This window comes from Hyla sarda, chromosome 3, assembly GCF_029499605.1.
Source record: "Hyla sarda isolate aHylSar1 chromosome 3, aHylSar1.hap1, whole genome shotgun sequence".
NCBI classification, from domain to species: Eukaryota; Metazoa; Chordata; class Amphibia; order Anura; family Hylidae; genus Hyla; species Hyla sarda.
Window position 1 is genome coordinate 376,653,055 of NC_079191.1, and position 18,518 is coordinate 376,671,572.

The following is an 18,518-nucleotide window of genomic DNA, read 5'->3' on the forward strand; positions in this document are numbered from 1 at the left end:
GTGAAGTGTGAAAATGGCTGTCCTGGTGATCAAAATAATCAATATTGTTGTTGACAACATAAGTGTGTACACGTGATAAAAAAAACTTGGTAATAGCGACCACAGTGTAGTTACCTTTGATTTAAAATGTAGAAAACAAAGACAGAAGGGGAAGGCAAAAACATATAACTTTAAAAAGGCAAATTTCCCTGGGCTGAGATCTGCACTACAGGACATAGACTGGGGGGAGGTGTTCTCAAATGCTGATACAGAAGGTAAATGGGAAATTTTTAAATCAACTCTAAATAACTATACAGCTAAATATATACCAAAGGGGAACAAATATAAACAATTAAAACCAAATCCTACATGGCTGACAAATTATGTTAAAAGAGCAATAAACAACAAAAAAAATGGCTTTTAAAAATACAAATCTGATGGGTCAGCTATAACATTTAAATAGTACAAAGAACTTAATAAAATCTGTAAAAATGTAATAAAAACGGCAAAAATTCTAAATGAGAGACAAGTGGCCAAAGAAAGCAAAACTAATCCTAAATATTTTTTTAGATATATAAATAAAAAAAAAAACAATGATAGAGCATGTAGGACCCCTTAATAATGATAATGGGGAGGTTGTCACGGGCGATCAAAAGAAGGCTGAGCTACTGAATGGGTTCTTTAGTTCTGTATATATGTCACGATGCCGGCTGGCAGGTAGTGGATCCTCTGTGCCAGAGAGGGATTGGCGTGGACCGTGCTAGTGGACCGGTTCTAAGTCACTACTGGTATTCACCAGAGCCCGCCGCAAAGCGGGATGGTCTTGCTGCGGCGGTAGTGACCAGGTCGTATCCACTAGCAACGGCTCAACCTCTCTGGCTGCTGAAGATAGGCGCGGTACAAGGGAGTAGACAGAAGCAAGGTCGGACGTAGCAGAAGGTCGGGGCAGGCAGCAAGGATCGTAGTCAGGGGCAACGGCAGGAGGTCTGGAACACAGGCTAGGAACACACAAGGAAACGCTTTCACTGGCACGATGGCAACAAGATCCGGCAAGGAAGTGCAGGGGAAGTGAGGTGATATAGGGAAGTGCACAGGTGATCACACTAATTGGAACCACTGCGCCAATCAGCGGCGCAGTGGCCCTTTAAATCGCAAAGACCCGGCGCGCGCGCGCCCTAGGGAGCGGGGCCGCGCGCGCCGGGACAGGACCGACGGAGAGCGAGTCAGGTACGGGAGCCGGGGTGCGCATCGCGAGCGGGCGCTACCCGCATCGCGAATCGCATCCCGGCTGGAGGCGGTATCGCAGCGCCCCGGGTCAGTGGATCTGACCGGAGCGCTGCAGTGAGGAGAGTGTAGCGAGCGCTCCGGGGAGGAGCGGGGACCCGGAGCGCTCGGCGTAACAGTACCCCCCCTTGGGTCTCCCCCTCTTCTTAGAGCCTGAGAACCTGAGGAGCAGACTTTTGTCTAGGATATTGTCCTCAGGTTCCCAGGATCTCTCTTCTGGACCACAACCCTCCCAATCCACTAAAAAAAAGGTTTTCCCTCTGACCTTTTTGGATGCCAGAATCTCTTTGACGGAGAAGATGTCCGAGGAGCCGGAAACAGGAGTGGGAGGAACAGATTTGGGAGAGAAACGGTTGATGATAAGTGGTTTAAGAAGAGAAACGTGAAAGGCATTAGGAATACGAAGAGAAGGAGGAAGAAGAAGTTTGTAAGAGACAGGATTAATCTGGCACAAAATTTTGAAAGGACCAAGATAGCGTGGTCCCAACTTGTAGCTAGGGACACGGAAGCGGACATATTTAGCGGAGAGCCATACCTTGTCTCCAGGGGAAAAAATGGGAGGAGCTCTTCTTTTCTTATCCGCGAACTTCTTCATGCGTGATGAAGCCTGTAAGAGAGAATTTTGGGTCTCTCTCCATATGATGGAAAGATCACGAGAAATTTCATCCACAGCGGGCAGACCAGAGGGCAAGGGGGTAGCGAGGGGGGGGAAGAGGGTGACGGCCGTACACCACGAAAAATGGGGATTTGGAGGAAGATTCAGAGACTCTGAAGTTATACGAGAATTCGGCCCATGGTAGAAGATCTGCCCAGTCATCCTGGCGGGAGGAAGCAAAATGTCGTAAATAATCACCCAAGACCTGGTTAATTCTTTCTACTTGTCCATTGGATTGAGGATGATATGCAGAAGAAAAATTTAATTTAATCTTGAGTTGTTTACAGAGAGCCCTCCAGAATTTAGACACGAATTGGACGCCTCTATCCGAGACGATCTGCGTAGGCAACCCGTGAAGACGAAAAATGTGTACAAAAAATTGTTTAGCCAACTGAGGCGCTGAAGGAAGACCAGGAAGAGGGATGAAATGTGCCATTTTGGAGAATCGATCAACGACCACCCAAATAACAGTGTTGCCACGGGAAGGGGGTAAGTCAGTAATAAAGTCCATACCAATCAGAGACCAAGGCTGTTCGGGGACAGGCAGAGGATGAAGAAAACCAGCGGGCTTCTGGCGAGGAGTCTTATCCCGGGCACAGATAGTGCAGGCTCGCACAAAGTCCACAACATCCGTCTCCAGAGTCGGCCACCAATAGAAGCGAGAGATGAGTTGCACAGATTTCTTGATGCCCGCATGACCTGCGAGATGGGAGGAGTGACCCCATTTGAGGATTCCGAGGCGTTGGCGTGGAGAAACAAAGGTCTTTCCTGGAGGAGTTTGCCTGATGGAGGCTGGAGAAGTGGAAATCAGGCAGTCAGGAGGAATGATGTGTTGCGGAGAGAGTTCAACTTCAGAAGCATCCGAGGAACGAGAGAGAGCATCGGCCCTAATGTTCTTATCGGCAGGCCGAAAGTGAATTTCAAAATTAAATCGGGCAAAGAACAGAGACCACCTGGCCTGGCGAGGATTCAGCCGTTGGGCGGACTGGAGGTAGGAGAGGTTCTTGTGATCGGTGTAAATAATAACTGGAAATCTTGATCCCTCCAGCAGATGCCTCCATTCCTCAAGTGCTAATTTAATGGCTAGAAGCTCTCGATCCCCGATGGAGTAGTTCCTCTCCGCCGGAGAGAAGGTCCTAGAAAAAAAACCACAAGTAACAGCATGCCCGGAAGAATTTTTTTGTAGAAGGACGGCTCCAGCTCCCACTGAGGAGGCATCAACCTCCAATAGGAAGGGTTTAGATGGGTCAGGTCTGGAGAGCACGGGAGCCGAAGAAAAGGCAGACTTGAGCCGTTTAAAGGCGTCTTCCGCTTGAGGAGGCCAAGACTTGGGATCAGCATTTTTTTTGGTTAAAGCCACGATAGGAGCCACAACGGTAGAAAAATGTGGAATAAATTGCCTGTAATAATTGGCGAACCCCAAAAAACGTTGGATAGCACGGAGTCCGGAGGGGCGTGGCCAATCTAAGACGGCAGAGAGTTTGTCTGGATCCATTTGTAGTCCCTGGCCAGAGACCAAGTATCCTAGGAAAGGAAGAGATTGGCATTCAAACAGACATTTCTCTATTTTGGCATAGAGTTGATTGTCACGAAGTCTCTGAAGAACCATACGGACATGCTGGCGGTGTTCTTCTAGATTGGCAGAAAAAATCAGGATATCGTCCAGATATACAACAACACAGGAGTATAAGAGATCACGAAAAATTTCATTAACAAAGTCTTGGAAGACGGCAGGGGCGTTGCACAGGCCAAAGGGCATGACCAGATACTCAAAGTGTCCATCTCTGGTGTTAAATGCCGTTTTCCATTCATCCCCCTCTCTGATGCGGATGAGATTATAAGCACCTTTTAAGTCCAGTTTGGTAAAGATGTGGGCACCTTGGAGGCGATCAAAGAGTTCAGAGATGAGGGGTAGGGGGTAGCGGTTCTTAACCGTGATTTTATTAAGACCGCGGTAGTCAGTGCAAGGACGTAGAGAGCCATCTTTTTTGGACACAAAGAAAAATCCGGCTCCGGCAGGAGAGGAGGATTTACGGATAAAGCCCTTTTTTAAATTTTCCTGGACGTATTCAGACATGGCAAGAGTCTCTGGGGCGGACAGAGGATAAATTCTGCCCCGGGGTGGAGTAGTACCCGGGAGGAGGTCGATAGGACAATCATAAGGCCTGTGAGGAGGTAGAGTCTCAGCTTGTTTTTTGCAAAAAACATCCGCAAAGTCCATATAGGCCTTAGGGAGACCGGTTACAGGAGGAACCACAGAGTCACGGCAAGGGTTACTGGGAACCGGTTTTAGGCAGTCCTTGGAACAAGAGGACCCCCAACTCTTGATCTCCCCAGTGGACCAATCCAGGGTTGGGGAATGAAGTTGAAGCCAGGGAAGTCCAAGGAGAATTTCAGAAGTGCAATTGGGGAGGACCAAAAGTTCAATCCTCTCGTGATGAGATCCGATGCACATTAGAAGGGGCTCCGTGCGGAAACGTATGGTACAGTCCAATCTTTCATTGTTTACACAATTGATGTAGAGGGGTCTGGCGAGACTGGTCACCGGGATGTTGAACCTGTTGACGAGAGAGGCCAAAATAAAATTTCCTGCAGATCCGGAGTCCAAGAAGGCCATAGTAGAGAAGGAGAAGGCAGAGGCAGATATCCGCACAGGCACAGTAAGACGTGGAGAAGCAGAGTAGACATCAAGGACTGTCTCACCTTTGTGCGGAGTCAGCGTACGTCTTTCCAGGCGGGGAGGACGGATAGGACAATCCTTCAGGAAGTGTTCGGTACTAGCACAGTACAGGCAGAGATTCTCCATGCGGCGTCGTGTCCTCTCTTGAGGTGTCAGGCGAGACCGGTCGACCTGCATAGCCTCCACGGCGGGAGGCACAGGAACAGATTGCAGGGGACCAGAGGAGAGAGGAGCCGGGGAGAAGAAACGCCTCGTGCGAACAGAGTCCATATCCTGGCGGAGCTCCTGACGCCTTTCGGAAAAACGCATGTCAATGCGAGTGGCTAGGTGAATGAGTTCATGTAGATTAGCAGGGATTTCTCGTGCGGCCAGAACATCTTTAATGTTGCTGGATAGGCCTTTTTTAAAGGTCGCGCAGAGGGCCTCATTATTCCAGGATAATTCTGAAGCAAGAGTACGGAATTGTACGGCATACTCGCCAACGGAAGAATTACCCTGGACCAGGTTCAACAGGGCAGTCTCAGCAGAAGAGGCTCGGGCAGGTTCCTCAAAGACACTTCGAATTTCCGAGAAGAAGGAGTGTACAGAGGCAGTGACGGGGTCATTGCGGTCCCAGAGCGGTGTGGCCCAAGACAGGGCTTTTCCAGACAGAAGGCTGACTACGAAAGCCACCTTAGACCTTTCAGTGGGAAACTGGTCCGACATCATCTCCAAGTGCAGGGAACATTGGGAAAGAAAGCCACGGCAAAACTTAGAGTCCCCATCAAATTTATCCGGCAAGGATAGTCGTAGACCAGAAGCGGCCACTCGCTGCGGAGGAGGTGCAGGAGCTGGAGGAGGAGATGATTGCTGAAGCTGTGGTAGTAACTGCTGTAGCATAACGGTCAGTTGAGACAGCTGTTGGCCTTGTTGCGCTATCTGTTGTGACTGCTGGGCGACCACCGTGGTGAGGTCAGCGACAACTGGCAGAGGAACTTCAGCGGGATCCATGGCCGGATCTACTGTCACGATGCCGGCTGGCAGGTAGTGGATCCTCTGTGCCAGAGAGGGATTGGCGTGGACCGTGCTAGTGGACCGGTTCTAAGTCACTACTGGTATTCACCAGAGCCCGCCGCAAAGCGGGATGGTCTTGCTGCGGCGGTAGTGACCAGGTCGTATCCACTAGCAACGGCTCAACCTCTCTGGCTGCTGAAGATAGGCGCGGTACAAGGGAGTAGACAGAAGCAAGGTCGGACGTAGCAGAAGGTCGGGGCAGGCAGCAAGGATCGTAGTCAGGGGCAACGGCAGGAGGTCTGGAACACAGGCTAGGAACACACAAGGAAACGCTTTCACTGGCACGATGGCAACAAGATCCGGCAAGGAAGTGCAGGGGAAGTGAGGTGATATAGGGAAGTGCACAGGTGATCACACTAATTGGAACCACTGCGCCAATCAGCGGCGCAGTGGCCCTTTAAATCGCAAAGACCCGGCGCGCGCGCGCCCTAGGGAGCGGGGCCGCGCGCGCCGGGACAGGACCGACGGAGAGCGAGTCAGGTACGGGAGCCGGGGTGCGCATCGCGAGCGGGCGCTACCCGCATCGCGAATCGCATCCCGGCTGGAGGCGGTATCGCAGCGCCCCGGGTCAGTGGATCTGACCGGAGCGCTGCAGTGAGGAGAGTGTAGCGAGCGCTCCGGGGAGGAGCGGGGACCCGGAGCGCTCGGCGTAACAATATACTATGGAAGAAGGAGGAGCTGACATTGGACAGGTCAGTGCTGGTAACACATCATGTAATGTACTAAACTGGCTTAATGTAGAGATGGTACAAGGTAAGTTAAGTAAAGTAAATGTAAGCAAATCTCCAGGACCGGATGGACTACACCAAAGAGTTCTTAGATATCTGTACCCCTGTTCATGATATTTAGAGATTCTCTGGTGTCTGGTATTGTGCCAAGGGACTGGCGCAAGGCTAATGTGGTGACAATCTTCAAGAAGGCCTCTAGGTCTTCAACAGGCAATTATAGACCGGTAAGTTTAACGTGCATTGCGGGTAAATTGTTTGAAGGACTTATAAGGGATTACATACAGGAATACATAGGGGATAATTTTATTATAAGTGATAGCCAGCATGGGTTTACTAAGGATAGAAGTTGTCAAACCAATCTAATTTGCTTTTATGAAGATGTGAGTAGAAGCCTTGACAGAGGAATGGCTGTGGATATAGTGTTTCTGGATTTTGCTAAAGCATTTGATACTGTCCCTCATAGTCGTCTGACAGGTAAGTTAAGGTCTTTGGGCTTGGAAACTTTAGTTTGTAACTAGATTGAACACTGGCTCATGGATCGTACCCAGAGAGTGGTGGTCAATAATTCGTACTCTGATTGGTCCACGGTTATTAGTGGTGTACCCCAAGGTTCTGTACTGGGCCCGCTGTTGTTTAATTTATTTATCAATGATATAGAGGATGGTATTAACAGCTCTGTTTCTATCTTTGCAGATGACACCAAGCTTTGTAGCACGGTACAGTGTATAGAGGATGTGCATAAGTTACAAGATGACTTGGATAGACTAAGTGTCTGGGCATCCACTTGGCAAACGAGGTTTAATGTGGATAAATGTAAAGTTATGCATCTGGGTACTAATAACATGCATGCGTCATATGTCTTAGGGGGGATAAAACTGGCAGAGTCGCTGGTAGAGAAGGATCTGGGTGTACTTGTAGATCACAGACTTCAGAATAGCATGCAATGCCAGCATTGTCATGTATCAAAAGAGGCATGGACTCAAGGGACAGGGACATAATACTCCCCCTTTATAAAGCATTGGTACAGCCTCACCTGGAATATGCTGTTCAGTTTTGGTCGCCTGTCCATAAAAGGGACACTGCGGAGCTGGAAAGGTGCAGAGACGCGCGACTAAACTAATATGGGGGATGGAACATTTTAGCTACGAGGAACGATTAAAGGAGTTACAATTGTTTAGTCTTGAGAAGAGACGTTTAAGGGGGGATATGATAAATGTATATTAATGGCCCATACAAAAAATATGGAGAAAAACTGTTCCAGGTTAAACCCCCCCAAAGGGCGAGGGGGCACTCCCTCCGTCTGGAGAAGAAAAGGTTTAGTCTAAAGTGGCGACACGCCTTCTTTACCATAAGAACTGTGAGCTTATGGAACAGACTACCTCAGGAACTGGTCACAGCAGGAACAATTAATAGCTTTAAAACAGGGTTAGATACATTCCAGGAACAAAATAACATTAATGTTTATGCAGAATTATAAAACTACATCCCTTCCCCTTATCCCCTTACACCCCTACCCTTCAATTCCCTGGTTGAACTTGATGGACGTATATCTTTTTTCAACCGTACTAACTATGTAACTATGTAACTGCAAACCAAAAGGGGGGTGTAAAAGCAAAAAAGTTAGTAAGTGATAATGAATCATATTCATAAGAAACATATATTGAGTGATTAGTGTGAGATCAATGTTGGTGAGTAAAAGTGTGTTGGGAATATAAATAACCAATTTGAAAAATACAAGCCATGTGTGCAATGCTAAGAGGGTGAAAAATATATGGATACAAATGTATTATCCCACAATGTATGGGACATATGTCGAGCAAAGAATTAGTATAGAAGTCATAAAATGTTACATAATGGGGACATATTAAAAGAGAGTGTACAAAGGAAAAACTCTTACTCAAAAATGAAAGGAGGTGTGGATAATTCACCCCTAGGTGTGAGGTGAAAATGGTATGTCAGTCCAAGCTGGCAGATATGTTAATATATGTGTATATACTGAATTGCCGTACATGGCAGGACGAGAAGCAAAATCCCAGTTGATTCATCTCAATGAAGTAGATAGGTAGAAAATAACAGTCGGAGGTCTTCTACTAGAGGAAAAAAAAAAGAAAGAGAGAGAGAAGGTTAGTATAAAAATTTTAAAAAAATGTTAAAAACCCAAAAGTCCGAACTCAAGATGACCACCATACTACACTACAAAGATGATGCATAGGAATTCACTTAATTTAAACCATGAGTGACCAGTCAGGGGGTGTCTTGGACAATCCTGATCCCCTTTATTTTCCGGGTCACCAGAGTACCTTATGACCCGGAGTCGCCGCAAATCGCCGGTGTGAATTCACCGGCGATTTGCGGCGATTGCGACATGGGAGGGTCTCAGGACTTCTGCCGTCGGTCCTCTTCGGTTTCCCCATCCTGCCCCGCCTATTGTGGGTGGGCAGAACGGGAAAACCAAAAGTTAATCCCCCCGCCCCCGATTGCTATTGGTTGTCGCTTCTGGTGACCAATAGCAGGGATAGGAGGGGTGGCATCCCTGCCACCTCACTCCTATCCCTTAAGGGGGATCGTGGATGTCTTAAACAACCGCGATCCCCCTTATATTCCGGGTCACCATAGACCTGTATGACCCAAAATTGGCGCAAATTGCAGGTGTGAATTCACGATATCAGCAGTCACCCCGGTCCGGTCCCCGTCCGGCGCGCGGCGGGGACCTAAATTCCCATGGGCGTATGGATACGTCCTGGGTTCTTAAGTACCAGGAAGCCAGGACGTATCCATACGCCCTGGGTCATTAAGGGGTTAAATGTATACTAACACAAAAAAGAGAGGGAGGTTTTCTTCTCTCACAAGGTGCACAGTCTGATATACATAATAACATTTCAATTGATAATAGAAGGGTAGATGTCCAATCTTCTCCCTCTCTGCTTTGTATGTCAATTTGATGTTCAAATCGTTATTGTTAAGGTGTTCAATGAATTGTTGTAACTCATGAGTTGAACACCTTTCCAAATGAAGAGAATATCATCTATGAACCTAGACCACATCTGGACCCTGTCAACAAGAGGTGGGGGGTCAGTGAGGAAGATAGACCTCTCCCATGCCCCCAAAAACAAATTGGCATACGCGGGCGCACATGCAGCGCCCATAGCGGTGCCTTGTATCTGCAGGTAAAATTTCTCTTTAAATATGAAAAAATTATGAGTGAGTGCAAATTTTAGAAAATCTACTAGAAGCTCACCACGTTTTTCATCTATTTTCGACATCGTCAGGAATTGTTGTACAGCAGCCAGTCCTTCATTATGGCGTATAGAGGTATAAAGAGATTCCACATCACATGTAACCAATAACATGTCGTCATCCAGTTGGATATGTTCCATCCTGGGCAAAGCATCAGTGGTATCTTTTAGGTAGGAGGGTAAAGTTTCCAGGTTATGATCAATAAATTTACAAATAGGCTCGCATAAATTATTGCGGTCAGACACTATTAGCCTACCTGGAGGGTTGGTTGCTTTTTTGTGCACTTTTGGGAGGAGATACAACGTTGCAATCTTGGGATTGTCCAAAATAAGACTAGTTTTTTGCTTCTGTGTAATGCCTGCTTCCATAGCTCCTGCAAGAATAGACAAAAGTTCCCCTTTAAATTTGTCCAATGGGTTGAAGGTGAGTTTTCTGTAACATGTTATATCTTTGAATTGTCTGAAGACCTTGTTTTCATACATACTAGTGGGCCAAAGGACTATATTGCCCCCTTTATCAGAAGGTTTTATCACAATCTCCCTCATATCTTTTAATTGTTGGATAGTCTCTAGCTCACTGCGTGAGCAGTTATGATAATTATGGGAGTATGATAAACCTATCTCCCTGGAAACCAATTTGACAAAAATATCAACACAGGGGATGGTAGCTGTGGGGGGGAACTTACTAGATTTTGGTAGTAGTGAATCCGGGAACCAATTTGTGTCCTGATTCTGTTCACCAGATAATTTCTCTAATGTCTGTAGTGCCAGAAATGCATCATGGGATGTACAGAAGGCATTGTCAGATTGACTACAGGTAGGAGAAAAGGAAAGACCTAGACTTAGTAGTCTTTCTTGTGTCTCAGTAATAGTAACATCAGGTAAATTGATTATCTTTAGAGATCGCGATTGGCTGTCATATTGATAGGCGCCTCCTTGTCGTGGGGCCTCTATATTGATCCTGTGCATTGTGTTGATGACATCTGCGGATAGGGCCTGATGTATTAGATGAGTTCTCTGATGTTGATTCAAGAGATGTCTGGGATGAGACGAAGTACTCCTGGGCCTCGGATCATCACGGTTAAATTTCCATCTATATACCCTCTGATTCTGAATGACTGCCATATCCTGCTGGAATTTTTTGGCTTTTTGGTCCTGAATCTGCTTTTCCCAAATAAGGAAAGCTGCATCCATCTCTTTTTGCAATGATTAATTATCTCCGGGTGACAAAACTTTCTGAAGTTTCTTGCCCATGTTCTCAATATGCTTGTCAGGGTACGTGTGGTGAGATCTAGAATTAGTTGTATGAAAGCCATCGAACGTTTATGTCATATCTCTTCCCAATGTTTGGAGAAGGTTTTGGCCTCCTTACCGTATCAAGGGAAGGTTTGTATTCTGAGACCACAGGGAATTAATCCATTGCTTTTGTACTGTTCCAATGAAGCTCTGTTCCACCATATTTCCGTGCGGCGATAAAGTAAATTCTTACGAGTTGATTTAAGATTACGTGTTGATTCCTGGTCCGATCCATCAGTTCTTGATATTGCATTGCCAAATAAATTTTCGGCCTGGGTCTTCCAGGTCGATTCCATAGCCATAAAATCCATCGGTATGACGGCATAGCAACATTTTGGCTTCCCATTTTGGCTTCCCACCCAGGGAGCTTGAGAAAGGTTGCAAGTGGTCAGCCGAAACATCGCTATGCCATCAGGCTAATAAATCCATCACTTTTTGCATCTTATTTTTGGAGTGCTGCGGAATTTATTCATTTTGCTATCTACTATTGACCCGTTACCTGGCACAACAGTCTGCTGGCACCCATCACAGCATATTTTTTATTTGGTTGTGATGTTCCACATTTTCCTTTGACTATATATATATATATATATATATATATATATATATACACACACACACACACACACAGGGTGGGCCATTTATATGGATACACCTTAATAAAATGGGAATGGTTGGTGATATTAACTTCCTGTTTGTGGCACATTAGTATATGTGAGGGGGGAAACTTTTCAAGATGGGTGGTGACCATGGCGGCCATTTTGAAGTCAGCCATTTTGAATCCAACTTTTGTTTTTCAATAGGAAGAGGGTCATGTGACACATCAAACTTAGTGGGAATTTCACAAGAAAAACAATGATGTGCTAGGTTTTAACATAACTTTATTCTTTAATGAGTTATTTACAAGTTTCTGACCACTTATAAAATGTGTTCAATGTGCTGCCCATAGTGTCGGATTGTCAATGCAACCCTCTTCTCCCACTCTTCACACACTGCTAGCAAAACCGCAGGAGAAATGCTAGCACAGGCTTCCAGTATCCATAGTTTCAGGTGCTGCACATCTCGTATCATCACAGCATAGACAATTGCCTTCAGATAACCCCAAAGATAAAAGTCTAAGGGGGTCAGATCGGGAGACCTTGGGGGCCATCCAACTGGCCCACGACGACCAATCCACTTTCCAGGAAACTGTTCATCTAGGAATGCTCGGACCTGACACCCATAATGTGGTGGTGCACCATCTTGCTGGAAAAACTCAGGGAACGTACCAGCTTCAGTGCATAAAGAGGGAAACACATCATCATGTAGCAATTTGTTATTATGCAGAAGATTTTGTTCAGCGATGAGGCAAACTTTTATGTGAATGGTGAAGTTAACAAACAAAACCACTGCTATTGGTCTGAAACTAACCCACATTGGATAGATCCCTCCAAGACTGTTGAAACACAAAAATTGATCGTATGGTGTGGTATATGGGGTACAAAGATAGTGGGGCCATTCTTCATCAATGGAAACCTCAAGGCCACTGGATATGCCAAATTGCTACTTGATGATGTGTTTCCCTCTTTATGCACTGAAGCTGGCACGTTCCCTGAGTTTTTCCAGCAAGATGGTGCACCACCACATTATGGGTGTTCATCTGGCATTCCTAGATGAACAGTTTCCTGGAAAGTGGATTGGTCATCGTGGGCCAGTTGAATGGCCCCCAAGGTCTCCCGATCTGACCCCCTTAGACTTTTATCTTTGGGGTTATCTGAAGGCAATTGTCTATGCTGTGAAGATACGAGATGTGCAGCACCTGAAACTATGGATACTGGAAGCCTGTGCTAGCATTTCTCCTGTGGTTTTGCTATCAGTGTGTGAAGAGTGGGAGAAGAGGGTTGCATTGACAATCCAATAAAATGGGCAGCACATTGGACACATTTTATAAGTGGTCAGAAAATTGTAAATAACTCATTAAAGAATAAAGTTATGTTAAAACCAAGCACATCATTGTTTTTCTTGTGAAATTCCCAATAAGTTTGATGTGTCACATGACCCTCTTTCTATTGAAAAAACAAAAGTTGGATTAAAAATGGCCGACTTCAAAATGGCCACCATGGACACCACCCATCTTGAAAAGTTTCCCCCCTCACATATACTAATGTGCCACAAACAGGAAGTTAATATCATTAACCATTCCCATTTTATTAAGGTGTATCCATATAAATGGCCCACCCTGTATATATATATATATATATATATATATACACTAAAGAGAAAAAGTCACTACAGCACTACATTATATAAGAAAAGTTATGTAGCGTTATTCCATTTATGTGTTTAAAGGTGACATTTCAGCTGTTAATGGAGCCTTGATTCATATTATGGGAATGGAACCCTCAAGAGGCAGCACCCCACATCACAACTACTGGGTCACATATAGACACATATAACATATATACCTCCGGAAATAAATCTCAGTCGTGGTGCACAACTCATATTAATTTATTTTGCAGAGTTATCACTTTATTTAGCATCTTGTGCACCAGTGTGAAAATTGTGAGTTCAGTGCTCTATGATGTGAAGTAGATGTGGTCATTGTATTTGGATGTACTTTTAGGTATGACCACAAGATGTCTCCAAACTGCTTCACTAAAGTTCAGTATTAAAGGATTTTGTGTTTTATTCACATTTACCAAACTGTATAAAATATATACCATGCATTGTGCATACCATGTTTTCTTTTACTCATGGGAATGCTTTATCATATTTTAAATATATAAATTTAACCTTTTTCGCTTAATAAAAATAAATATCTTACAATCTTTATAAAGCCAAGACAAGCTTGTATAAAGCAGTAGAAAGACTCACAATTTGATAGATAGATATGAGCAGGGTCAGTGCAAGGATTTTTGCCTACACAAGTAAAGCTACATTTTGGCCAAAGACCCCCCCCCCCCAACAACAGCACCCGATATACCGTGCCGCCATATATAGTAACCCCCCGACCTACAATGGCCCCGACATATGATAAAATAGACATACGATGGCCTCTCAGAGGCCATCGCATGTCGATGTCAGCATCGACATACGATGCTTTTATATGTCGGGGCCATCGCATTAACTGCTATCCGACAGCGCAAAATGCTTAAGCTGCTGTTGGATAGCAGTTTAAGCATCCCTGGCAGGTTCGCTTACCTATTCCCGCTGCTCCGGGTCCACTTCGCGATCCTCCGGTGTCTTGCGCATCTTCTCCAGGGTCCGGGCCTTGCTTTCCGGCGTTGTTATTACGTCACTACACACGCCGCGCTGGCGCAGCAGCGTAATAACGTCACCAGAAAGCGAGGCCCGGACCCTGCAGAAGATGCGGAAGAAGCCGGAGGATCGCGAAGAAGACACCGGAGCAGCGGGACAGCATCGGGAGCCCCTGGGACAGCATCGGGAGCGGTGAGGACCTGGTCCGGAGCAACAGGGACAGGTGAGTACAGCTTCCTATACTTTACATTGCACGGATCCCTCAACATACGATGGATTCGACAAACGATGGGTCGTTTGGAACGAATTACCATCGTATGTTGAGGGACCACTGTAGTGCCTGTTCCCCATATAGTGCTCAATATATACAGTGCCCCTATATAATGCCCGTGGCCCCATATATACAGTGCCCCCAGCCCTCATATAGTACCCAATATACACAGTGCCCCTGCTTGCTGCCCCATATATACAGTGCCCCCCTATAGTGCTCAATATATAAACAGTGCACCCATATATACAGTTCCCCCATATATCTTGTGAAACTCACACTCTTCTCTGGTCTCTCTAGTCTACTCTGCTGCTACTGACTTCACTTCAGCTCTGACCAGCAGCATGATCCTCCGATCCGCTCCCACCATTCTCTGCTTCTGTGTGATGGCACAGACACGCAGAGCCTAAGGACGCAGTGGCATTGCTAGGGTTGGTGTTACCCGGTGCAGTAGAAAATGGTGTCACCCCATACAACCCTTCCCAAAGTAATCTTATAGCCTGTTTTAAAGGACGCCAGAGGTGCAGAGGTTGCAGAATTTTTGTTTCCAGTATAAATATATATACCAATTGCCACTTAATGGGAAAGTGCTAAAGATGATTTTACAATCTAAAACTAAAGCTCCCAGTATGACCTTAGCAGTGGTAAAGGTATGCTGGGAGTTGTTGTTTCACCCATTATTACTGCAGAACTATCAAGTGACTACAACTCTGATGGGACATAATATAGCAGTAATATACCAGGGGCTCAGTGTGTGGCATTATTATATTCAGGGCGTGCAGTGTGGCAGAATTATATTTAGGGGGCACAGTGTGTGGCAGTATTATATTCAGGGGTACAGTGTGTGGCAGTATTATATTCAAGAGAAGGAATGTCCAGCGCAGGATAGGGTCAAACAGGAACTTTATTGGCGATCACATGAAGCACACAGAAACACCAACGCGTTTAGGGTCAAACTGGACCCTTAATCATGGCATAACAGGTACAAAGCAATAATGGGTTTAAATAGACAGGGAAACAGATCACATGTCTATGACATCACAAGGTTAAAAGCTAGTACAAAAACATGGAAAAAAAAGCAACTCTGAGACATATAAAAACAGGACCGGACTACTCTCAGGTAACTATGGTATGCAGTCTAACAACAGCAATAATATATGAAAGAAACATATACTTAATGTATTAAAAAATTGCACCACTATTCAACAAATATCTAAGGTGAAATATTTAATGCAAGTGCATATTTAAACAGAATAAATCTGTCATTGATATAAAGACACAAAACGCAGAATGTGAACGGAGGCATATAATATAGATCTAGTAAGTTACTATTAAATCATGTCTTTAGGGTTCTCTAGTATTGGCAGTATTATATTCAAAGGTACAGTGTGTGGTAGTATTATATTCAGGGGTACAGTGTGTGGCAGTATTATATTCAGAGCTAAAGTGTGTGGCAGTATTATAATCAGGGGTACAGTGTGTGGCAGTATTATATTCAAGGGTACAGTGTGTGGCAGTATTATATTCAGGGGTGCAGTGTGTGGCAGTATTATATTCAAGGATACAGTGTGTGGCAGTATTATATTCAGGGGTACAGTGTGTGGCAGTATTATATTCAGAGTTAAAGTGTGTGGCAGTATTATATTCAAGAGAACAGTATGTGGCAGTATTATATTCAAGGGTACATTGTGTGGCTGTATTATATTCAGGGGTACAGTGAGTGGCAGAATTATATTCAGTGGTAAAGTGTGTGGCAGTATTATATTCAGGGGGTACAGTGTGTGTCAGTATTATATTCAGGGGTACAGTGTGTGGCAGTATTATATTCAGGGGGTACAGTATGTCACAGTATTATATTCAGGGGGTACAGTGTGCTGCAGTATTCAGGTCATACACCCTCCACACTTCAGTCACTCGTTTGTTCTTTCCTTCATGGCACTGAGGCCGCTAGTTGTGAACCAGACCTTAGCGTTCAGCATGGACCTTTACCGGATGGCAGACCTGGATAAGTGGACGTTCTCTAAAAATAGTTGAGTACCCCTGCACTATACCCTCTGAGTATAATACTGCCACACATTGTACTGAATCCTCTGTATATAACATTACCACACACTGCACTCTCTGAATATGATACTATTAAACAATACGCCTATGAATATAACCTTGCTATACAGTAAACCTTATATGATACACCATACTTTTGAAATGCAAAACACTGTGTGCCCCTCACATATACTAATAATGCCTCCTGCCCTGTGCCCCCTACATATAAAATAGAACAATGCCCAGTGTCACAGTACAGCGATAATACAGCCAGTGATGTTACAGAACAGGGATAATACACCAAATTATGTTCCAGTACAGGGAAAATACACACAGTGATGTCGCAGTATAGGGATAACGCACAGTGATAATACACACAGTGATGTCGCAGTACAGGGATAATACACACAGTGATGTCACAGTACAGGGATAATACACACAATGATATCACTATACAGGGATAATACACACAGTGATGTCGCAGTATAGGGATAATACACAGTGATAATACACACAGTGATGTCGCAGTATAGGGATAACACACAGTGATGTCACAGTACAGGGATAATACACACAGTGATGTCACAGTACAGGGATAATACACACAGTGATGTCACAGTACAGGGATAATACACACAATGATATCACTATACAGGGATAATACACACAGTGATGTCGCAGTATAGGGATAAACCCAGAAGAAAAGAGAAAGCTAGCAGCCATATATACATTGCACACCACAAATAGTCAATATGTTCCAAAAAATATATAAATCTTTATTTCTCTCAAAACAGACAGATGAGTACATACAATTAAAAACAGTTAAAAACACATAATCCAAAAAGCGGAGGAATATAATCCTACTACGCCCACCCTGCAGTGGGTACACATTACCCTAAGATGTGAACCAGTCCCGGACTAATAGAACACAACCAATGTATGCAGCAAATTCTAGAGATTATACCAATAAGTAGCACCTGGCAAATATAAATATGATATGTAGAACGCCTAGCAGCCTGACCAATGTAAATATAATAAAAAATATGTATGTAAATCACAGTGCATATAAATCTGACCAGTATAAGGTGCAAAAAACTAAAACTCAGTGCATGTAATAAGTATGCCCAATGTAAAGTGCAATACTACGACCTGAGAAAAAGTGCTATGTGTCCATCAAGTCTGGCTGTCAGGCTCAGTGCTAAAGTGCTGCTACCGGGACTCCTCACATCCAAAGCAGGGAGAAGCTGACCCCACGCGTTCCGCCTCCAGCTACGGAGGCTTCCTCAGGAGTAACGAAATACTCATCTTGGCCGTTCTTATGTATACAACCAAATCATTAGAATTACAATCACCTGGAGTAATACCTGTGGACCGCATGTTGACTCGCATTCATTATGGAATATCAGCGAAAGCGAGGCTTGGCGCGCCACAATGACTACCATAACATGGCCGAGACCAGGGATAGAAGCGAGGCTTGATAACTAATCAGTGTATGTGGGACCGAGGCTTGGCATGTGGTTCTATTAGCCCTCCATGGGATCGGGAACGAGGCTCGAAGCGCACGAGCGCCCGGGGCAAGGCACCGCCCACAGCACATATCCGAAACGAGGCCCTGCACGCACCGCGGACCAGAGCGAGGCCCAGACCGCGATGCAATACACGACCGCGCCCGGCATATTGCCCTGCCGGATCGGCGCCGCACCCCGCCCACCCGTCACGTGATCGAGCCTGACACGATACCCAGGGGAGGTGGGATTCTGAGTATATGCTTGTCCGGAAATGGGGCAAAAATAAAATAGGATAAGGACGGAAGTGGGGCCATCCAACAATACAAGGGCATGATAATAACTTAACTATTGACCCAAATATATATACATAAGTGAGATACAATCAGAACAGGAGTAGGGACAAATCTGGTGTCAAACATTATAATATCAGATGTCAAATGAAACTGACCAAATGATTAAACCATATCCCTATGCAACCTGCACATGCCCCCATAAACTAGATCATACCCAATACCAACATGTATCACAATAACCATAACATTTAGTGAAGA